The 16,527-nt window shown below is 35.0% G+C and overlaps 1 protein-coding gene across 3 annotated transcripts in view; it reads left to right on the forward strand.

Annotated features, from left to right (window-relative positions):
• The window catches only part of SPATA5 (spermatogenesis associated 5), a 351,881-nt gene that overhangs the window by 175,652 nt on the left and 159,702 nt on the right, over positions 1–16,527 (forward strand). The gene's annotated exons all lie outside the window — the stretch shown is intronic.

The following is a 16,527-nucleotide window of genomic DNA, read 5'->3' on the forward strand; positions in this document are numbered from 1 at the left end:
TCACAAATGAATACTTTGAATAACTTAATTTCATTTTAACTTTTATAAAGTGTTGCTTTGCAAAGAGATTGCACTTCATATTGGACGTGCACATAACGCCACATTTCATTCAGAGGCATAGATATTGGTGAATAGACTGGGGAGAATTAGCCCTTCATTTTGCCTAGAAATTTTCAATATAAACTCTTAAAAAAAAAAACTGCTGTATACGCATAATTGTGTGTACATATACCTTTGTTTATAGGGAAAAAAACCTGAAAAGATACATATGTTCAAATGTTAAAAGTGGTTATCTATGGAAGTGATGGTAAGTATATATTTCCCTCAGTTTTCTAACTTTACTGCGATGAACATGGATTTCTCTTTAAATTATTTTTAAAAGTGTAAATATATATAAACTTTACTGTCATAAAATTTTGATAATGTCTTAAATTATCTCCTGAGCTAAATTCTTTACCATTCCTTAGCACCATAACTAGACATACATACTCGATCTCAATTCCACAATGAGTCAAGACAAATTCAACAGTCATTAGGTGATGAAGGTCTCATTCAGATGAAGTAAATAATCTTTTCCTTCAATGCCAGTAAATAACCTATTTTATATAGACATATTATTTTTCAGAGGGTACTTAGCTAACTGTAGCTTGCTATAATTGTGCCCACTAATGATTAAAATCTCTGATAATTATTACGGTAAGGCTATAAGGACTTGCATCTCTGCAGTAAAATCTTTTATCAACACAACTTAAAATGTATGGTAAATTTATTCTGTGGTACTAAATAAACCAAGGATTATGGGTTTTGAGAATTACAATGAATTCTACAGTTCTTACTAGAATTAGAGCTAGTAAGAGAGTTTAAAATATTAATATAATAGTCATTAAAATTAAATTTTGTGAATATTCAGGTTTTTAGAATGTTTTTTACTCAATCTTCTGTTATCTTTTTTGTACCTAAATCAAACCACAAATAGTGGTTACTATTAATTTTAATAATAAATATGTTTAATCAAAGTACTTTGAAAATAAAAACTCTTATTATTCCTTAATGTTACTCTAATCTGTACAGGTCAATAAAGTACATTTTATAAATATGTATCTTCCCAGGAATTAAACTATGTCCTGTTTGCACCCCCAGGAAGAGACTAGTTTACTCTTCTCATCAGTAAGGACAGGCCAATTGTCTTAATTAATTTGCCAAGACATACTATGAAATTAGTAAGTGCCAATTATCCCCTTTCTATAAAAGACTGAGGGACAGAAAGCGTTAGGCAGTTTGCCAGTAGACAAGTAGTAAACTTCATGGAAGAGCTCAAGTATTCTCTAGGCCTGGGGAATTGACAATTTTTCTAGTTACTCTAGGAATCATTGGCATCATTTTGTTGTTATTACCCTGTCATATATAGACATGACAGAAATTCTGGGAAAAGTACATCCTCATAACTTTTTTTTTCTTTTTTTTTTTTGCTGCATTGGGTCTTCGTTGCTGTGCGTGGGCTTTCTCTAGTTGCAGCAAGCGGGGGCTGTGTTGCAGTGTGCGGGCTTCTCATTGTGGTGGCTTCTCTTATTGCGGAGTATGGGCTCTAGGCACGCAGGCTCAGTAGTTGTGGCACACGAACTCTAGACCGCAGGCTCAGTAGTTGTGGCGCACAGGCTTAGTTGCTCCGCGGCATGTGGGATCTTCCCGGACCAGGGCTCGAACCCGTGTCCCCTGCACTGGCAGGTGGATTCTTAACCACTGCGCCACCAGGAAAGTCCATCCTCATAACTTTTTAGCTCTATTTATCTGTCGGTTTCATTTACTTTTTTTTTTAATAACCAAAATAGTTTATATTATAACTTAAAATTCTTTCATATAAAAAATAGCAATCTTTAACTAATGCTTTCTACTCTCCTAGGAAAAGGACATTAAAAATGCTGCACATTAAGACATTAATTGCATTCTTTATATTTAATTTCCACATTTCACATTTGCTACCTGTAATTTCACCAAGATCTATTTCACCTGGCCTTTATAAACTATTTCACTTTGAAATGATTATATAATCATTCATTTACTTTTTAATATTCTTTCTAACAGATATTTTTCTGTCTTGCTCAGCAAAGTTCAGTTTAAGGATAAACTATATAAATGATCTAATTCAATTTCAATTTCTTTACATGCTTCAATAATATAGTCATGCTAATTATGCTTTCCCTTTTGTTCTCTTATCATCTGAAGCCAGATTATAGTTTTATATACTAGGTTCTGCACTGGGTGCCACATGCAAGGGAAGCCAGTAAATAACTTAATATCCAGAAAGATCCTAGCTTTGGTTGAAAAAGGAAGATGTCTTGTGAGTAGGACTGTTGTAAACTATACAGTAATTGTAAATCTCCATAATTATAAAGGGGCATTTTCTCTTCTTTCTTTAACCTGTCTTAAGTATTAGATATGATTAAAAGAAGAAGTGTTTCTCTCAATAACAAGAAAAAAATTACTTGTTTTTACAGTCAGTTTTGAGACAAAAGGAAAAACTCCACTGGGATAAAAATATGTCCACACAGGGCCTGCTATGTAAAATTTTCCAGACTCATAGGGACTTGAACCCCGTTTTTTAGTTATTTGATGAAATTGCGCATACTAGTTTATGAATAGTTCTGAATGTTCTTGTGTTCTTTTTCATATAAAATATTTTAAAAATCTGTCAGTTTTGGTTTCTCCATTAGTAGATGGACCTGTGGAAAAGTGGGACTTGCTTACAAAATGCATTGAAAGCAAGTACTTTCCCAGCCTTGAATAATTTATTTTCTCCTTCTTCCAGTCTCTTGTGGAACATATTCTATTGTGTCCACTGAACATTTAATATACATGGCTTTAAATTGCTATTTATCGTGTTGTTTATCCCTACATTGCAAACTCCTGAAAGGCAGAGATTCACTCTCTTGCTTGTGATATTCCCAGTGCCTGTATCTTACATAGAATTAGTTTTTAACAAATTATTCATAAATTATTTATTCTGACAGTTTCTTTTACCCATCACACAATTGGGGGAATAATTTTATCTAGCTACACTGACAGCTTGTATATATATGCCAGCTCTTTTACTCAGTTGCCTAGTTGTTTAAGTGAAACTGAAGCTGGAGACAAGTCAAGGAAGAGGACCAGTGCAGCGAAGACACAGGAGTCTTGAAGGTGGCTGCAATTTCTTCATTAAATCTTGTCAGTGACATAAAGAGTTCTTCAAATAAAACTCATCGATGACAAATTGAGCAAATTGAGTTGGTGATACTGCACATCTAATAATAGCAAATCATGCAATTTCAATTTGTTAACATGCTAAGCACCTTACATTATTTCTTTCTTTTACAAGAGAGAGTCTGAAGCTTAGAGAGTTTACAAATTTCCATGGAGTAATATAGTTCGTAGTAGCTGGATTAATATTCTGTTTGAATCCAAAGCCAGTGATTTTAACAACTTCCAAACAATAGTAACAACAAAAAATGAGAAACATAATTCACTGTATACCTGAGTTCACTGAGACATACACTATCTCATCTCATTGTTAGTCTCCCCAGCAATTCTCTGGCAAATACTTTCTCATTTTATGGATGAGGAAATTGATGCCCAATGAGAGATATCCATTTGGCATGTTGGTTTACATTTGTAGATAGATACAGATATAGATAGAAAAAGATATATTTTTGGAGTGGCGTTCTAGTGACTGGTGATTGAACTAATAAATTTTTAAGATTTAATTAGCAATAATTTAATTTCAGATGCATTTTATACAGTATTTCTTAATCCTCGAATTTTTTTTTTTCCTTTTTGGTGGTTGCATATGGATTACTCTTAATGATTTATAGCAGTACTTTAGAGCAGTTTAGAAAGGTCCTAGCCTAGAAATGTCTGTAATATTTGTAAGGAGTAATGCAATTTTATTATCTAGAATCCTGCTAACATATATGATAAATGTTAGTAGAAAAAGATATATTTGCTTTCTTTTAAATTTTCATTTTGTAAAACAAAACATTCCTGTTAAGTTAGAAAATAACCAGGATTTCTGGTTTGGAGAAAACCATGTTTAAGTTAAGTAGCTTTATATGTTTTATATGTTAATTGTTCTAGCAGCATTCAGAAACCCTAGTGTTTATGAGTATGAGCCGTTATTTAGATTCCCATGGCCCTTCACAGCCCCAGGTCCTAGAAACAAACAAACAAGACTTTACATAATAAAAATTGAAATAGAAATTTAAAATATGACCTATAACATGAGGTATGAACTTGCTTAAACTGTGTTTGCTTCCTGCTATGAATTTTCAGAATGCCATTGCTAAATGTGGAAGTATTTCAGAGTCTAGTACGAAATAATTCCAGAGAGAATCAGTTCAGTGTCAAAAAGAAAAATGTAAAAGGAGAAAATTTACTCAATTTTAGAACCAGGAAATGTTAGACCTTAAAGAGACTTTAGAGATGATCTTAGCCTACCTCCCAACTAGGGAGGTGGAAACTGGCTTTATTATGAAGGAGAACGTCAAGAGCCATATTAGAGGGATCATAAGCTGAGGGAGAGTTTTCTAATTGAGCCCTTTTCTTTCCTTCATAGTACCCTTATAATTGCTCACTCTGTTTTTAGTATAAGGCAAGAAAGTAGCAGTCTAGTGCCAGCTAGAGACAAGACAAGAGTATCAGGACAGTATGGGAGCCTGGCTTGGGAGACAGTATTGTATTAGCAATAGATTTAGGTATCTTATCTCTCTCAACTCTCTTCACTCTGTGGACCAGGCAACTGTTATAGAAGCAGGAAAGCCCCTAATAATAAAGATGCCTAGGGTGGAGATCCTAAGAGATTTGCTAGTGAACAGAGGCCCTTGAGAGGTGGGATTGGAGAGTAAAAGCAGGAAATGATTTTCACTCTCATTTTCTCAGGAGTTGCAATTTGAAAGGACTTTCAGTTGTGATTTTTTTGTTGTCTTTTCTGATATATAATTCAAATTTCAAAGAACTGGGAGATGTTATTATAGCAAAATTTCCTATATTCTCACCTACTTGTTTATGTGAACAAAGTCTCTCTGTGCTTTATAGTCTCCCATGTTTACAAGAATGCATTGGGGAGGAGGAGAGTAATGAGATAATTCCATCGGTCTCATTAAGAAATGAATTTCCAATAAACTGTAACTTTTTATGCTTAATATTTTGTCTAAGTCTATAATATGTATAATGGTACATAAATAATTGCAATGCTAATTCAATCCAGAGGAAATTTAATAGCTAGAACCTTATATTCATGTGAATTTTTAAAAATTTAATGTATGTACATAGTTTTATTTGTGAAAGTTATTACAAAATGAGTAATGAAGGGGGTAGTGGAATGGAAATACAAATTTAAGGAGAAAAAAAGCAATTTAAAGTTTCTCAGAGCTAGCTTTTATATGGATGATAGTGTTAAATCATTTAAAATTATTGAATAATTGGAAAAAGTTGAAATAAAAGTCATTTAAAAATATCAGTATTTATGGTATTCTGGAAGTTACATCTGTTACAACTATTTAAACATGGGTACATGTGAGAAGGCAATAATTTCACCTTTCTTTTTAAAATATATGTATAACTCCTTTTTAGCACTACTAAGAGCTACATGTACACACTGATTAAGACCAGAACTCTACATTTTTGGAGAACAGGAGGGAGATGAAGAGAGAGAAAAATGCTTTTAAAATTACACAATGAAGCTTTTCCAAGGAGTGATGAAGAGTGCATGCTTATAAAATGATTTTAGAAGCAGATCAGCCAGAACGGTGAAAGGATCAGAATGCTGATATGGCAAAAGATAATGGAGTTGGTCCCTAGCCAGGCTGTAGCAACTGCCTTATTATATTTCAATATGTGCCATTAAGCTGTATATCTTGATTCCTTCAACTTTCTGCCCAAACGAATGACTCTTATTTCTACAGTAACTAGAATAGAGTTGGCTGGTCTGCTGTTACCACCACAGCCTTTACTAATCCACTGTATATTCGTAGAGTGGGATAGGAGGATGGTGGTGTTCCTTTGATTACAAAAAAAAAAAAAGGTACCGACCTTGGAAAAATTTGTGACATGTTAGAATTGAAGTCAGTATAGAACCCACACGTGAGTGCATATGCCTGTAGCGCACTGTTCTTCTACACCTTACCCAAGTTGTAACAGAGGTCTTACTTATGCTTTGTAATTAGAGGAGTTTCATGCTTAGAAATGGGGAAATAGAGAATCAAGTGATGAAGGGAGATAGCAATAAAACTATGTAAGATGAATCTTTGCTGCAGATCTTGGCAAAATCCTAGGCTAAAGAATTAGAATCATCTAATGCAGAAAATGTATAAGGAGTCAATGGAGGGAAAAAGGAAAGAACCAAACACAGGAAGGATACTATCAGAGAAATTGTGCATGGGTGTGGGGGTGGGGGGAAGGTCTGAGGGGAGGAACAGGAAATAAAATAAGTTGTTTGCCTAAATCAGTGATTATCAGTGGGGCTCCAGGGTGTGCCTCTGAAGAGTATGCATGTATTTACATCAAAGTATACAAATGCTCTCTCTTCTTCACAGGATTCTGATATGACCAAATGATCTTAAACAATGCTTTCCCTGCCTACCTCACACATACAAAAATAAAGTCAAATAAATAACTACTTGATTTTTGCATGTGGAAATATGCATCCATGTCAATGACGTGGAAGTCTAAACAATGTTATTTTCATCATACAGCAAACATGTAAAAATTTTAGATTTCCTAAACATTATTTTAGGTAAGAAATTGTAGGGTTTTTTACTGCTTTAAAAAAAAAACTTTTAGCTAGAATAATTTTCATACTAATTTAACTGAGTAAGAAGTAAAATATTAATGAAGAAATATAGCGGCCATTTAAAATATGTAATCCCCAACATTTCTTAATGGGAAGTGGGTTCTGGTAGCTGGAATGCTTTCTACTTTATGCTGTGGTGGGTGTGTATAGGCACGTTTGAAAGAGGAAACTAGGGTTGGCCAAACTGCTCATTCCGGCAAGGGGATAGCTGACATCTGATGCATAAAATAATAAATAATGAGGAAACTCAGGTTATTTCTTGGATAGTAGTTATAATCACTAACATTACTGAATACTTATGGTGTGTTGGGCACTATCTTAAAATTTTACACATGATAAATTATTTAATTGTCATAATAATAACCACATGTATCTTATAATCATGGAAATGTCCCAGATTTTCCTCTTATTTCCTTTCTTATTTATTTCTTTTATCATTCAGCTGTTGATTAGCTCTCCCCTTGTCTGAGTGGGCAGTTGAGCCCAGTCCTAGCTCCCTCGTTTAAGTGGAGGCTTGACTGACCTAGAGCATCCACAGTGGCTCACTCATACGTCTGGCTCACCTGGGGCATTCTCCTGGAGCACCTTGGAGCTCTTCCACATGGCCTCTCGACAAGCACGGGCTTGTAAAGACATGGCAGCTAGGTTCTAAGATGGAGGTTTCAAGCCCAGAAAAGCAAAAGCCACAGATCTCTGAAAGCCCCTCTCTGAAGTTATACCGTGTCAGTTTACCCAATTCTCTTGCCCCACATTTTGGCCAGAGCATCTCACAGATTGAGCGGGAGGAGAATAGACTCAACCTCTTGATGGGAAGAATGGGAAAATATTTGCAGCCATCTTTAATCCACGATAGATAACATGATAGCTTCCTATGTTGTTGTTATTGTTAAATTCTGTTTATGAGAGCTAACCACCTATTTTACTTCCAGTAACATAAACTATTTCAAAAGTGTCTTGCCTATGATAGTCTTCTTAAAAACTGTCTGATAGTTGGATAAGATTTTGGTCCTGGAGGACGGAAAGGAAGGGGACTGAGTGTTCTTGTGCACAGAGTTTCACTTATGCATGACTCTACTCAGTCTCAGCCTTCAAGTAAATCACTCTAAGCAGTATGAGGTAGAGAAAATTATCCCAGTACTTCCCAGAGTGCAGAAGTTTATATTTTGTGGGGAGACAGAGAGAGAGAGGATGGTATTGCTTATAAAATCATTTTATATATGTGTATATATATATATATATATTTTTTTTTATTTATATATCTGTTTCTGTTTATCATAGTAATACCTGCTCATATTTTTAAAAATCAAAAAGAACTACAAGGCTAAAAAGAAAACAGAAGTCTCCTGCCCTTTCCTCCTCATTCTCAAATTTCTACTCCCCAAGACGAACTGCTTTCTATTGATTTAGTAACCCTCCCGGTTGCCTTATGAAATGTCATATTTATATTCTTATTTCTTGAAAAAAGAACCAAATGAAACTTCTAGATCTGAAAAATACAAAATCTGAAATGAAGCTTTCACTGAATGGGATTAACAGCAGATGAGACACTGCAAAGAAAAATCAGTAAACATATCAACTATTGGCAAATGAACCCATTCAAACTGAAGCCCAGAAAGAAAAAGGCAAAAATAAAACAAAATCGTGCGCACGCGCGCACACACACACACACAAATACACAAAAGAACAGAGCTTCGGTGACCTGATGGACATTATTAGGTGATCTAACATAGATGAATTCCTGGGGGTGGATTGGGAAGAGAATCAGAGAAAATAGGTTTAAAGAAATAATGGCCAAAATTTGTTCAGATTTGATAAAACTATCAACCCAACAGAAAAAAGTAGCTCCAAGAGTAAGCAGGATAAGCAGGCACAAAGCAATTCAAGCAAGATAATCACAAGAAGACCTCACTAGGGTATATGATAATGAAGTTGCCGAAAAGCAGTGATAAAAAAGGAAGCCTTAAAAGCAAACCAAAAAGAGAAAAAAGAAAAAACATGTTCAATACAGGAACACAGGTAGGAATTGTCAGAAACAGTGCAAGCCAGGCAACAGTGGAATGATATCTTTAAAATGCTGAAAGAAAAAAAAAACCCAGCAATATTACAAAGAGCAAAACCTATTCAACTTAAATAATGAAACATGTTCATATTGAAAGAGTCCTTTCCATTTACAGAGTCACAGAAACCCATGCTGGAAAGGACCTTTGAGCTTATTAGTCTGTAGTAATGGAAGTAGGTAGGAGTAAGGAGGAGATTAGACTGACTACCCCCAGAAATACACACAGGGCTTCTAGGTTTCTCACATATACCCAGAAGCTTTTTCACAGACACCCTCACCCTCCCCTCTCACTGTAGCATTACTAGGGCAGTGAGCCTCTGAGTATAATGAGACTGAATAGGATCATCTCTGGTGTGTTGAGGCAGAAATAGATTGAAAACCACCGACAGTCCAAGTCCTCACTTTATGCATATGATCATTAAAGCTTTGAGAAGATAAAATGACTTTTCCCAAATCATTTTTGACAGAGAAAATAGTAAACCTGAATCGTAGATCAGGTGCTTCTCTGTTTCTTTTGGATATTTAAAAAATTGGGGGTCCTCTTGGAATTTGTCTATGACAGTGTATTTGCAATGAGAGGTGAATCTAAGGAGTTACAGAGCAAAGGTTGTGTTTATATATGTGTGGAGGGGGAGATACTTAGAGTTTTTATATCAATGCAATTTTATATAAACTCTTAGTATATAAAGACTAGAGTTTACTAAGCTATTAATTTACTAAGACATAACAATAATAGGGATGAATAAAATACCTTTCCAGTATTTCATCTCTCTCCTTCTTGACAAGTGAAGTTCCAGGTGTGGTAATACCTATTGTGTAGTGGCTCCCAAAAGAAGTTCAAGTCCAGAAATACAGAATACATAGGCAGTATATAAATATGCTTATTGTTGCATCATGTCAGTGGAGGAAAATACAGAAGGAACATTTGAGCTCAATAAATCTCTGCTAAAGAGAGCTTTACTTGCTACAACCTGTCTGCAGCAATCAGAGGAAGGAAGTCAGCAAGAAAGGGAAAGAATGCCAAGTTGCAAGTGCCAAATTGTCTCATCACTTGCAACTCAAGAGAAAGAGCAGATTCCTATAACTCAAAACAAGGTTCAAATTCAGCTGCTAAAATTGTCATAGTATCCTAGATTTTAGAACCCTTTTTTCCCCTACCAATAAAGGTGATCTTTATCCAAATATCAGTACTGAAAACCACAGAGGCTAAGTGTTGAAAGGGTCTTGAATCATGTCAAACCGTCTACTTTTCAGATGAGGTAACATGGATCCAAGAACATTATTTGACTCCTGCCCCAGTGTTCTGTCCATTAGACTCTGTTATGGAGAATAATTCTAACCAAATCACTTGCAAATTCCAGGTAAATCATTCCCCACCAAAAGTGTGTGTCTTTGTGATATGGTTATAGCTATTAAGTATTCTGAGGAACTAATTCTGAAGGATTTACAGGCATTATTTAGTTTTCTTTTGTAAACATTTTGACAAGTTTTTAATCTGATATTTTGATCCATTTGGGAGCTACCAAATGTTGCTTTTAAAAGTCTCATTTCTCACTCAAAAACAGTTTTAATAAGATAAAACAGGCATGATTCTGTGGGGGAGTATTTTGAAAACAGCGGAGCCAAGTCAGATGGAAGTCATACAGGTGTTAAGATGCCATTGATGGTAAGGTATATCATTACTTTAAGGTATATCATTACTGAGAAAGAAAATGCAGCCAATTAAGTTACGATGTGCATTGATTCCAAGATACACACTCACTCATTTCTGTGATGTTAAAGGATGAAGAAATGTGCTCCTTAGAATCATTGAAATATTGAAGGTAGTTGGTTAGGAAAGGTGAGGACATTTCTGAAGAGGAGGAAGCAGAATGGAGGCAGGAGTGCAAGGTAGAGCCTGGGTTACAAAGCAGGTGAGCCTAGCTGAAGACTCCTCAGGAAGCAGTGGGAGATAATTGCAAGCCAGCAGCACCTGGGGGCCGGGGAAGATGGTGTTGTGAAAAGAGTTGTGAGGCCCTTGGTTCTGAGATTCTGGTTCTGTTCAGTAGTGAACAGAGGAATGTATCCGAAATTGAGTCTTAACAATTTAAATGGGAGAACAACCCTCAAAATCTATGAGACTCTCCTAAGATTTAGAAGACAAGTTAAAAGATTGAATGCTAACCTAAAGCATTTGAACCTTAGTTTTTAGTCATTAGTGAGCCTCTGAAAAGGAGAGAAATAAAGTTAACCAGTGTTTTAAGAAGATGAATCTAACTAACGAGGGTGTGAATAATTATAATCTGCCAAAAACCTTGTCTTTTTTTTTTTTTTTCCTCCCTCAGCAAGTACTCTCTCTGGAGAAATAGTAATGTGATGACTAGCTTTTTTCTTTCTTTTCTTTCTTTCTTTCTTTCTTTCTTTCTTTCTTTCTTTCTTTCTTTCTTTCTTTCTTTCTTTCTTTCTTTCCTCCTTCCTTCCTTCCTTCCTTTCTTTCTTTCTGTTTTTTCCAAGTTGTGCTACTTTGAGAAAAATCCAAGTCCTTCGCATGATAGTAAATAAGCTAGAAGTTATTTACTTGAGATTTTAACCCACCCTCACCAGTAAACTAAAACACAACATTCAGTTACATCCTTCAAAAATAAATGATTCACTTTGGGCAGAGTACAGACTTGCCCATAGTCTTTGGTTTTACTGTAGGCAAAATAAAGACACACCTCTTCCTGAAAACATAGACAACACAAATTACTGTGGCCAACTTCTTACCTGCTCATCACCTAATACTACTAATGTAAACACCTGCCCTTTTCAAGCACCAGGCCTCCTACGGTGTAGTACTCTGGGATAACCTCTCATTCTGCACTGTCTTCTTTGACATTTCTTCTTCCTACACGATTCTCTCATCTCTAACTGTATTTTATCACCTCCGCCATATCACTATGAACAAGAAATGGTCTTCCTATTTGTTTGCTTTGCTAAATTCCTACTTCTTCTAAGAATCAGATCTCTTGATCACCCCCAGCAGAGATTTGGGGTTATTCTATGCATAAAGCAGTCTTCCCTCCCTCCCTTCCTTCCTTTCTTTCTTTTTAAACATACTTTGGTTCTTTCATTGTATTGTATACTTCTTGAAAGCACAGACCATATCTCTTCAGATTTATATCCCAAAAGCTTAGCATAGTGCCTCGTACATAACAGATGGTCACTAAATGTTGAATTGATTGATTGGTTAGATCATGGTGATTTATATCATCTGCTAGCTATAAAGTTTGTATTTACCATGCACAGTATTGGCTTAATAATATATATCACTAGCCTCGAAATCAGAATCTAATATGAAACTTAAGAAACACAGCTACTTTGAAGACAAGGAATCCAGAAATAGTGCTCTAGAAAGAGTGTGGAGATCATCTAGGAAGGACAGATTGCTTCCAGCAAGAGTAACTAAGAGATAATAATTATGCTAACTCTTGGGGGAAAGGATGATATTTCAGAAAGCAGAGGAGAGGAGTAGGTAGACATTCCATATAGACCTGACACTATAGATAAGGGAGATAGACATGAAAACAAGGAATGTATTTGGAGAATGATGAATATTCTTATTTGCATGGTTCAGAATTATAAGTACAAGATCAGTGGCTGATACAGCTATGCAAGTAAGTTGAAATCACATCTAGGGGGAGTTCAGACTTCAGTAGACTATGGAGAGAGATAATTTCTGAGTAGAAGAAAGAAACTGTCACGAGATTTTAGGAAGATTAATCCATACTCAGCCTGGATTAGAAGAGGCAGAAACTACAGAGTGGGGTGAAGCGTTTATAGTAGCTCTTTAGGACAGGAATTTAAGACAAGCCACTAAACTAAATCAAAAGAAGGATATATGTGAATGACATTGTAATGTATAAAGAAAAAAAAGTGTCTCACTCTCTTGCATGTTGGTCAGCTTACATTTGGATCACCACATTTTATGAGAAACACTGGCGAGCCAAGGTAAATCCAAAGAAGAGTAATCAGGATTTGGATGGAAGGGAGGGACAAGGGTCTGCAAACTGTGAGTTCCTGATTAATCAGGAGGAAAAAAAGACTCTGAAGGAGAGGTGTGATAGGCAACTTCAGTTAATTCAAAGGACTGTCATCTAGAAGAAGCGACAGCATCCTTATTGTGTTACTCCAGGGGGACAAGCAGAAATACTAGGCTGTTTCCAGAAGAGTGTGACCTAGATGTAGAAACCATGTCACACAGGAAGAATAATTGAAGTATTTTGAGGGTTTAATTTATGATAAAGGAGATTTGTAAGGGACTGAGCTCTGTCTTCAAATACATGAAAAGTTGGCCACGTGGAAATGGGATTTGTAAGCAGATTAACTCCATACATCAGAACTATTTGTAAGTTATAGATAAGCAGCTTTCTCTTTAATATAAGAAGCTGACTATCTATTGGAGCAGGGCATCCAGCAGAAATGTTATAAAAAGTATGTTAGAATTGGCAAATGGTTTTAAAAGGACCAATTAATAGAGACCATTGGATTTATTTTATCAGTATGTATCTCTATTATCAGAGAGTAAAGAAAGAAAAATCCATGGGCCCACCAATATCTTAGAATTTAACATCCATATTATTTACTTATTGTTATGAATGAGTATTTCAGAATTTATAGCTCTAAGATAAACAGAAAGTACAAAGTCATATAAGGAAGTTTAGGTACCCACATATCAATAACAAAATCTCTTTCTTAAACTGCATGCCAAATAAGGAGGTATGGCATAGTATAAAGAGCATGGGTTGACATCAGGCATACCTGAATTTTAAGCCAACTCTGCCACTTACTAGCTATTTTAACTTTAGCATGTTACTTGGTCTCTCTGGGTCATGGTTTAAACAGGGATATAATTACTCTCTTCCAGGGTTATTACACAGATTAATAATAATGCTTATTCAGTACATAGAAAAGAACCTAGGACATATTTGATATTAAAAAATAGTAACAATTGATGTTATTATCTAAAAAAGTTTTAGGTAAGCATACTTCATAGACACAAAATGGTAAAAAATGGAAAGAATATGGGCTTTGGAGTCAGACTGACCTCACTTTGAAGCCTAGCTCAGTCACTTCATTAGCAGTACATCCACAGCAACCTGTTTAACCAATATGAACTCAGGTTCTTTATCTGTAAAATGAGAACAGTACTTATCTACTCTCCAGTTCAGAATATTAAATTAGGTCATTTTCATTATTTCTATGTTTAGCAGAGTATGGTATATAGTAAAAACTCTGTGTTAATATCATTTCCTCAAATGTATGAACAGGGAGTATCCCACTCATGACCTGTTAATAGTATTTTACTCACTTACATGGACTGGAAGTCCTGGCTGGGCTTCATAGGCCCTGAGGGAAGAAAGAGCTGTTCCTGTTTGCCAGTGCCAGCTCCTAGGACTGATTCACCTAATGGACTGCCCTCTATTATGCAACCCTGGAAAGGAAATGTCTAAGTTTGTCTCTTCTAAATGAAGAGAGGACAGAGACTCAAAAACTTACTTTATTTTATACCAAAGTAAAGAGTTTGTTACTAACAGCTGGGCACACTTGTAATTCCTCCTCTCTTAAACCTTATCTAATACTTCTATAGCTTTACCTTTTCCAGAAATGCATGGTGACCAGAGGAGAGATTTGAAGTCACCACTTTACCTGGTTTTTTACCCTCTCATCTTCAGCCATATGTCATAGTTAACTTATATTGACTCTTCCTTATTATTGAGCTAATTCACTTTCTTCTTTCTTTCTGCAGATTTACTGTGATGTTGTTCTTATTTAGAAAGCCACCCCCTTTGGGCTCTTATATAATTCTGAGCCACACTTGAAGAGTCATCTTAAGTTCTACCTCTTCTCTGTGGCCTCTAGTGATCTTCCTAGCCCACAATATTTTTCCTACCTTGATCTCTCTCAGCCCCAATTCGGACTTCACATTTTGACACTTATTTTCTATTTTGAGTTCTCTAATCATTTCATATGTGTCATTTATTTGACCCAATAGAAATTTAAGCCCTTGACGGGTAGAAAACTATATTATTGTATTTCTACTATGTCCCCCGTGGTGCCTAGCAAAAAATGTATTTATGTATGGTAAATATTTGATTAAGATTTATTGAATTACTTAGTTTTAGATATTTTTTGAGGTCTCTGCCAACACTTAATTACTTTGTTCAGTTAATTTGCCTTTGAAAATTTTCTTAGCATTTCTGATTTGTTTTCATAATTGGAAACACTTTGAGGTTTCATGACTAGGAATCACTTAATGTAGAAAACAGACTAAGTGTTCTAATCCCTAGTCCAATTTTCTTTGTTCTAAATATGATACTGAAGAAAACAACAAATAGCACTTCTACTTATTTAATGATTCTGCAGTTCAGACTTATGCTTAATGACAATGAGTGTAACATTTGAAGGTTCTTTTAGTATCTCTGAACAGTGCTAAAATTTTCCTTTTCATTTTATGGTTATAATCTCTGATAAACATCTGGGATTTTCATTTTCACTTGACTTGAAGGATAGCTTTATTTGGCGAGTCCTGTAAAAAAGTACATTGGGCTTTAGAAAAATTCTTCTTAGTGTAAAAATAACTAGTAAGATACCTGAGTCCATGATTTATATCAAATATCCAGATAAGGCAAATCTATGGAGACAAAAAGTAGAACAGTAATTGTCTGGGGTTGGGAGTTGCCTGGGGGATTAACTAAGAAAAGGTATAAGGCAACTTTGGGGGGCAATGAAAACTTTCTGAAACTAGATTACGATAAAGTTTGGACAACATGGTACGTTTACTAAAAATCATTGAATTGCACACTTAACAATGGTGAATTTTATGGTATGTAAATTAATTCTTCAATAAAGTTGTTAAAAATAACTTATGAGATTACATGGTTAGATTTTATTTTATAATAAATTGTCCAAAGTGATAATATTTCTAGTATGAAAGGCTAATATGTTGATTCAAATTATTCTGTTAGAAAAACAAATTATTGCTACTTTTTAATTGTACTGATATATGTAATATTCGTTAAATTCAGATGATTTCTGACTGATATCTGTGATTTTCAACTCTGAAAAATATAATTATTACTTGCCTTTTTAAATCAAGATATGCTACCAGAGTTGATCATAGAGTGAATATTTTCAAAGGAAGTCTTAATTTTTCATATATTTCTATCATTAAATTTGAGAGATATTCACATTGAGAAAAAAATTCAAATTTGGTAAGCTTTTGACAATGGGAGGTTGAATCTACTGGCTTAAATTTTTGCTAATCTCTGTTTGCTATTCCGTTCCCGAGAATTTCCCTTATGCCTGATATCGTTTGACTTTATACTTTTAGCTTCTGTTTCTAGGTTTGTGTTCTTATGTCCAATTGAGCAGTAATGCTGATGTTTTACTTCACAAACATGTGCTATCAGACAGGAAAATTTGAAGATGCAAGAGACCTTAGAAATCATCCAGTCTGTCTTATTAAATTATGCGGTTATTATGAGATCCTAGGTGGTGAAGGGACTTGTTTGGATGTATAGAGTTAAATAGTTAGCTCTTAATTTTCAAGGAGTATTCACAATAAAGCAGCATAATTTCCTCATCTAGTCAAAGAGAAGAGAGTTAGACTGATTTGGTCAGTTCC

Source organism: Orcinus orca, chromosome 4, assembly GCF_937001465.1.
Source record: "Orcinus orca chromosome 4, mOrcOrc1.1, whole genome shotgun sequence".
Classification (NCBI taxonomy): Eukaryota; Metazoa; Chordata; class Mammalia; order Artiodactyla; family Delphinidae; genus Orcinus; species Orcinus orca.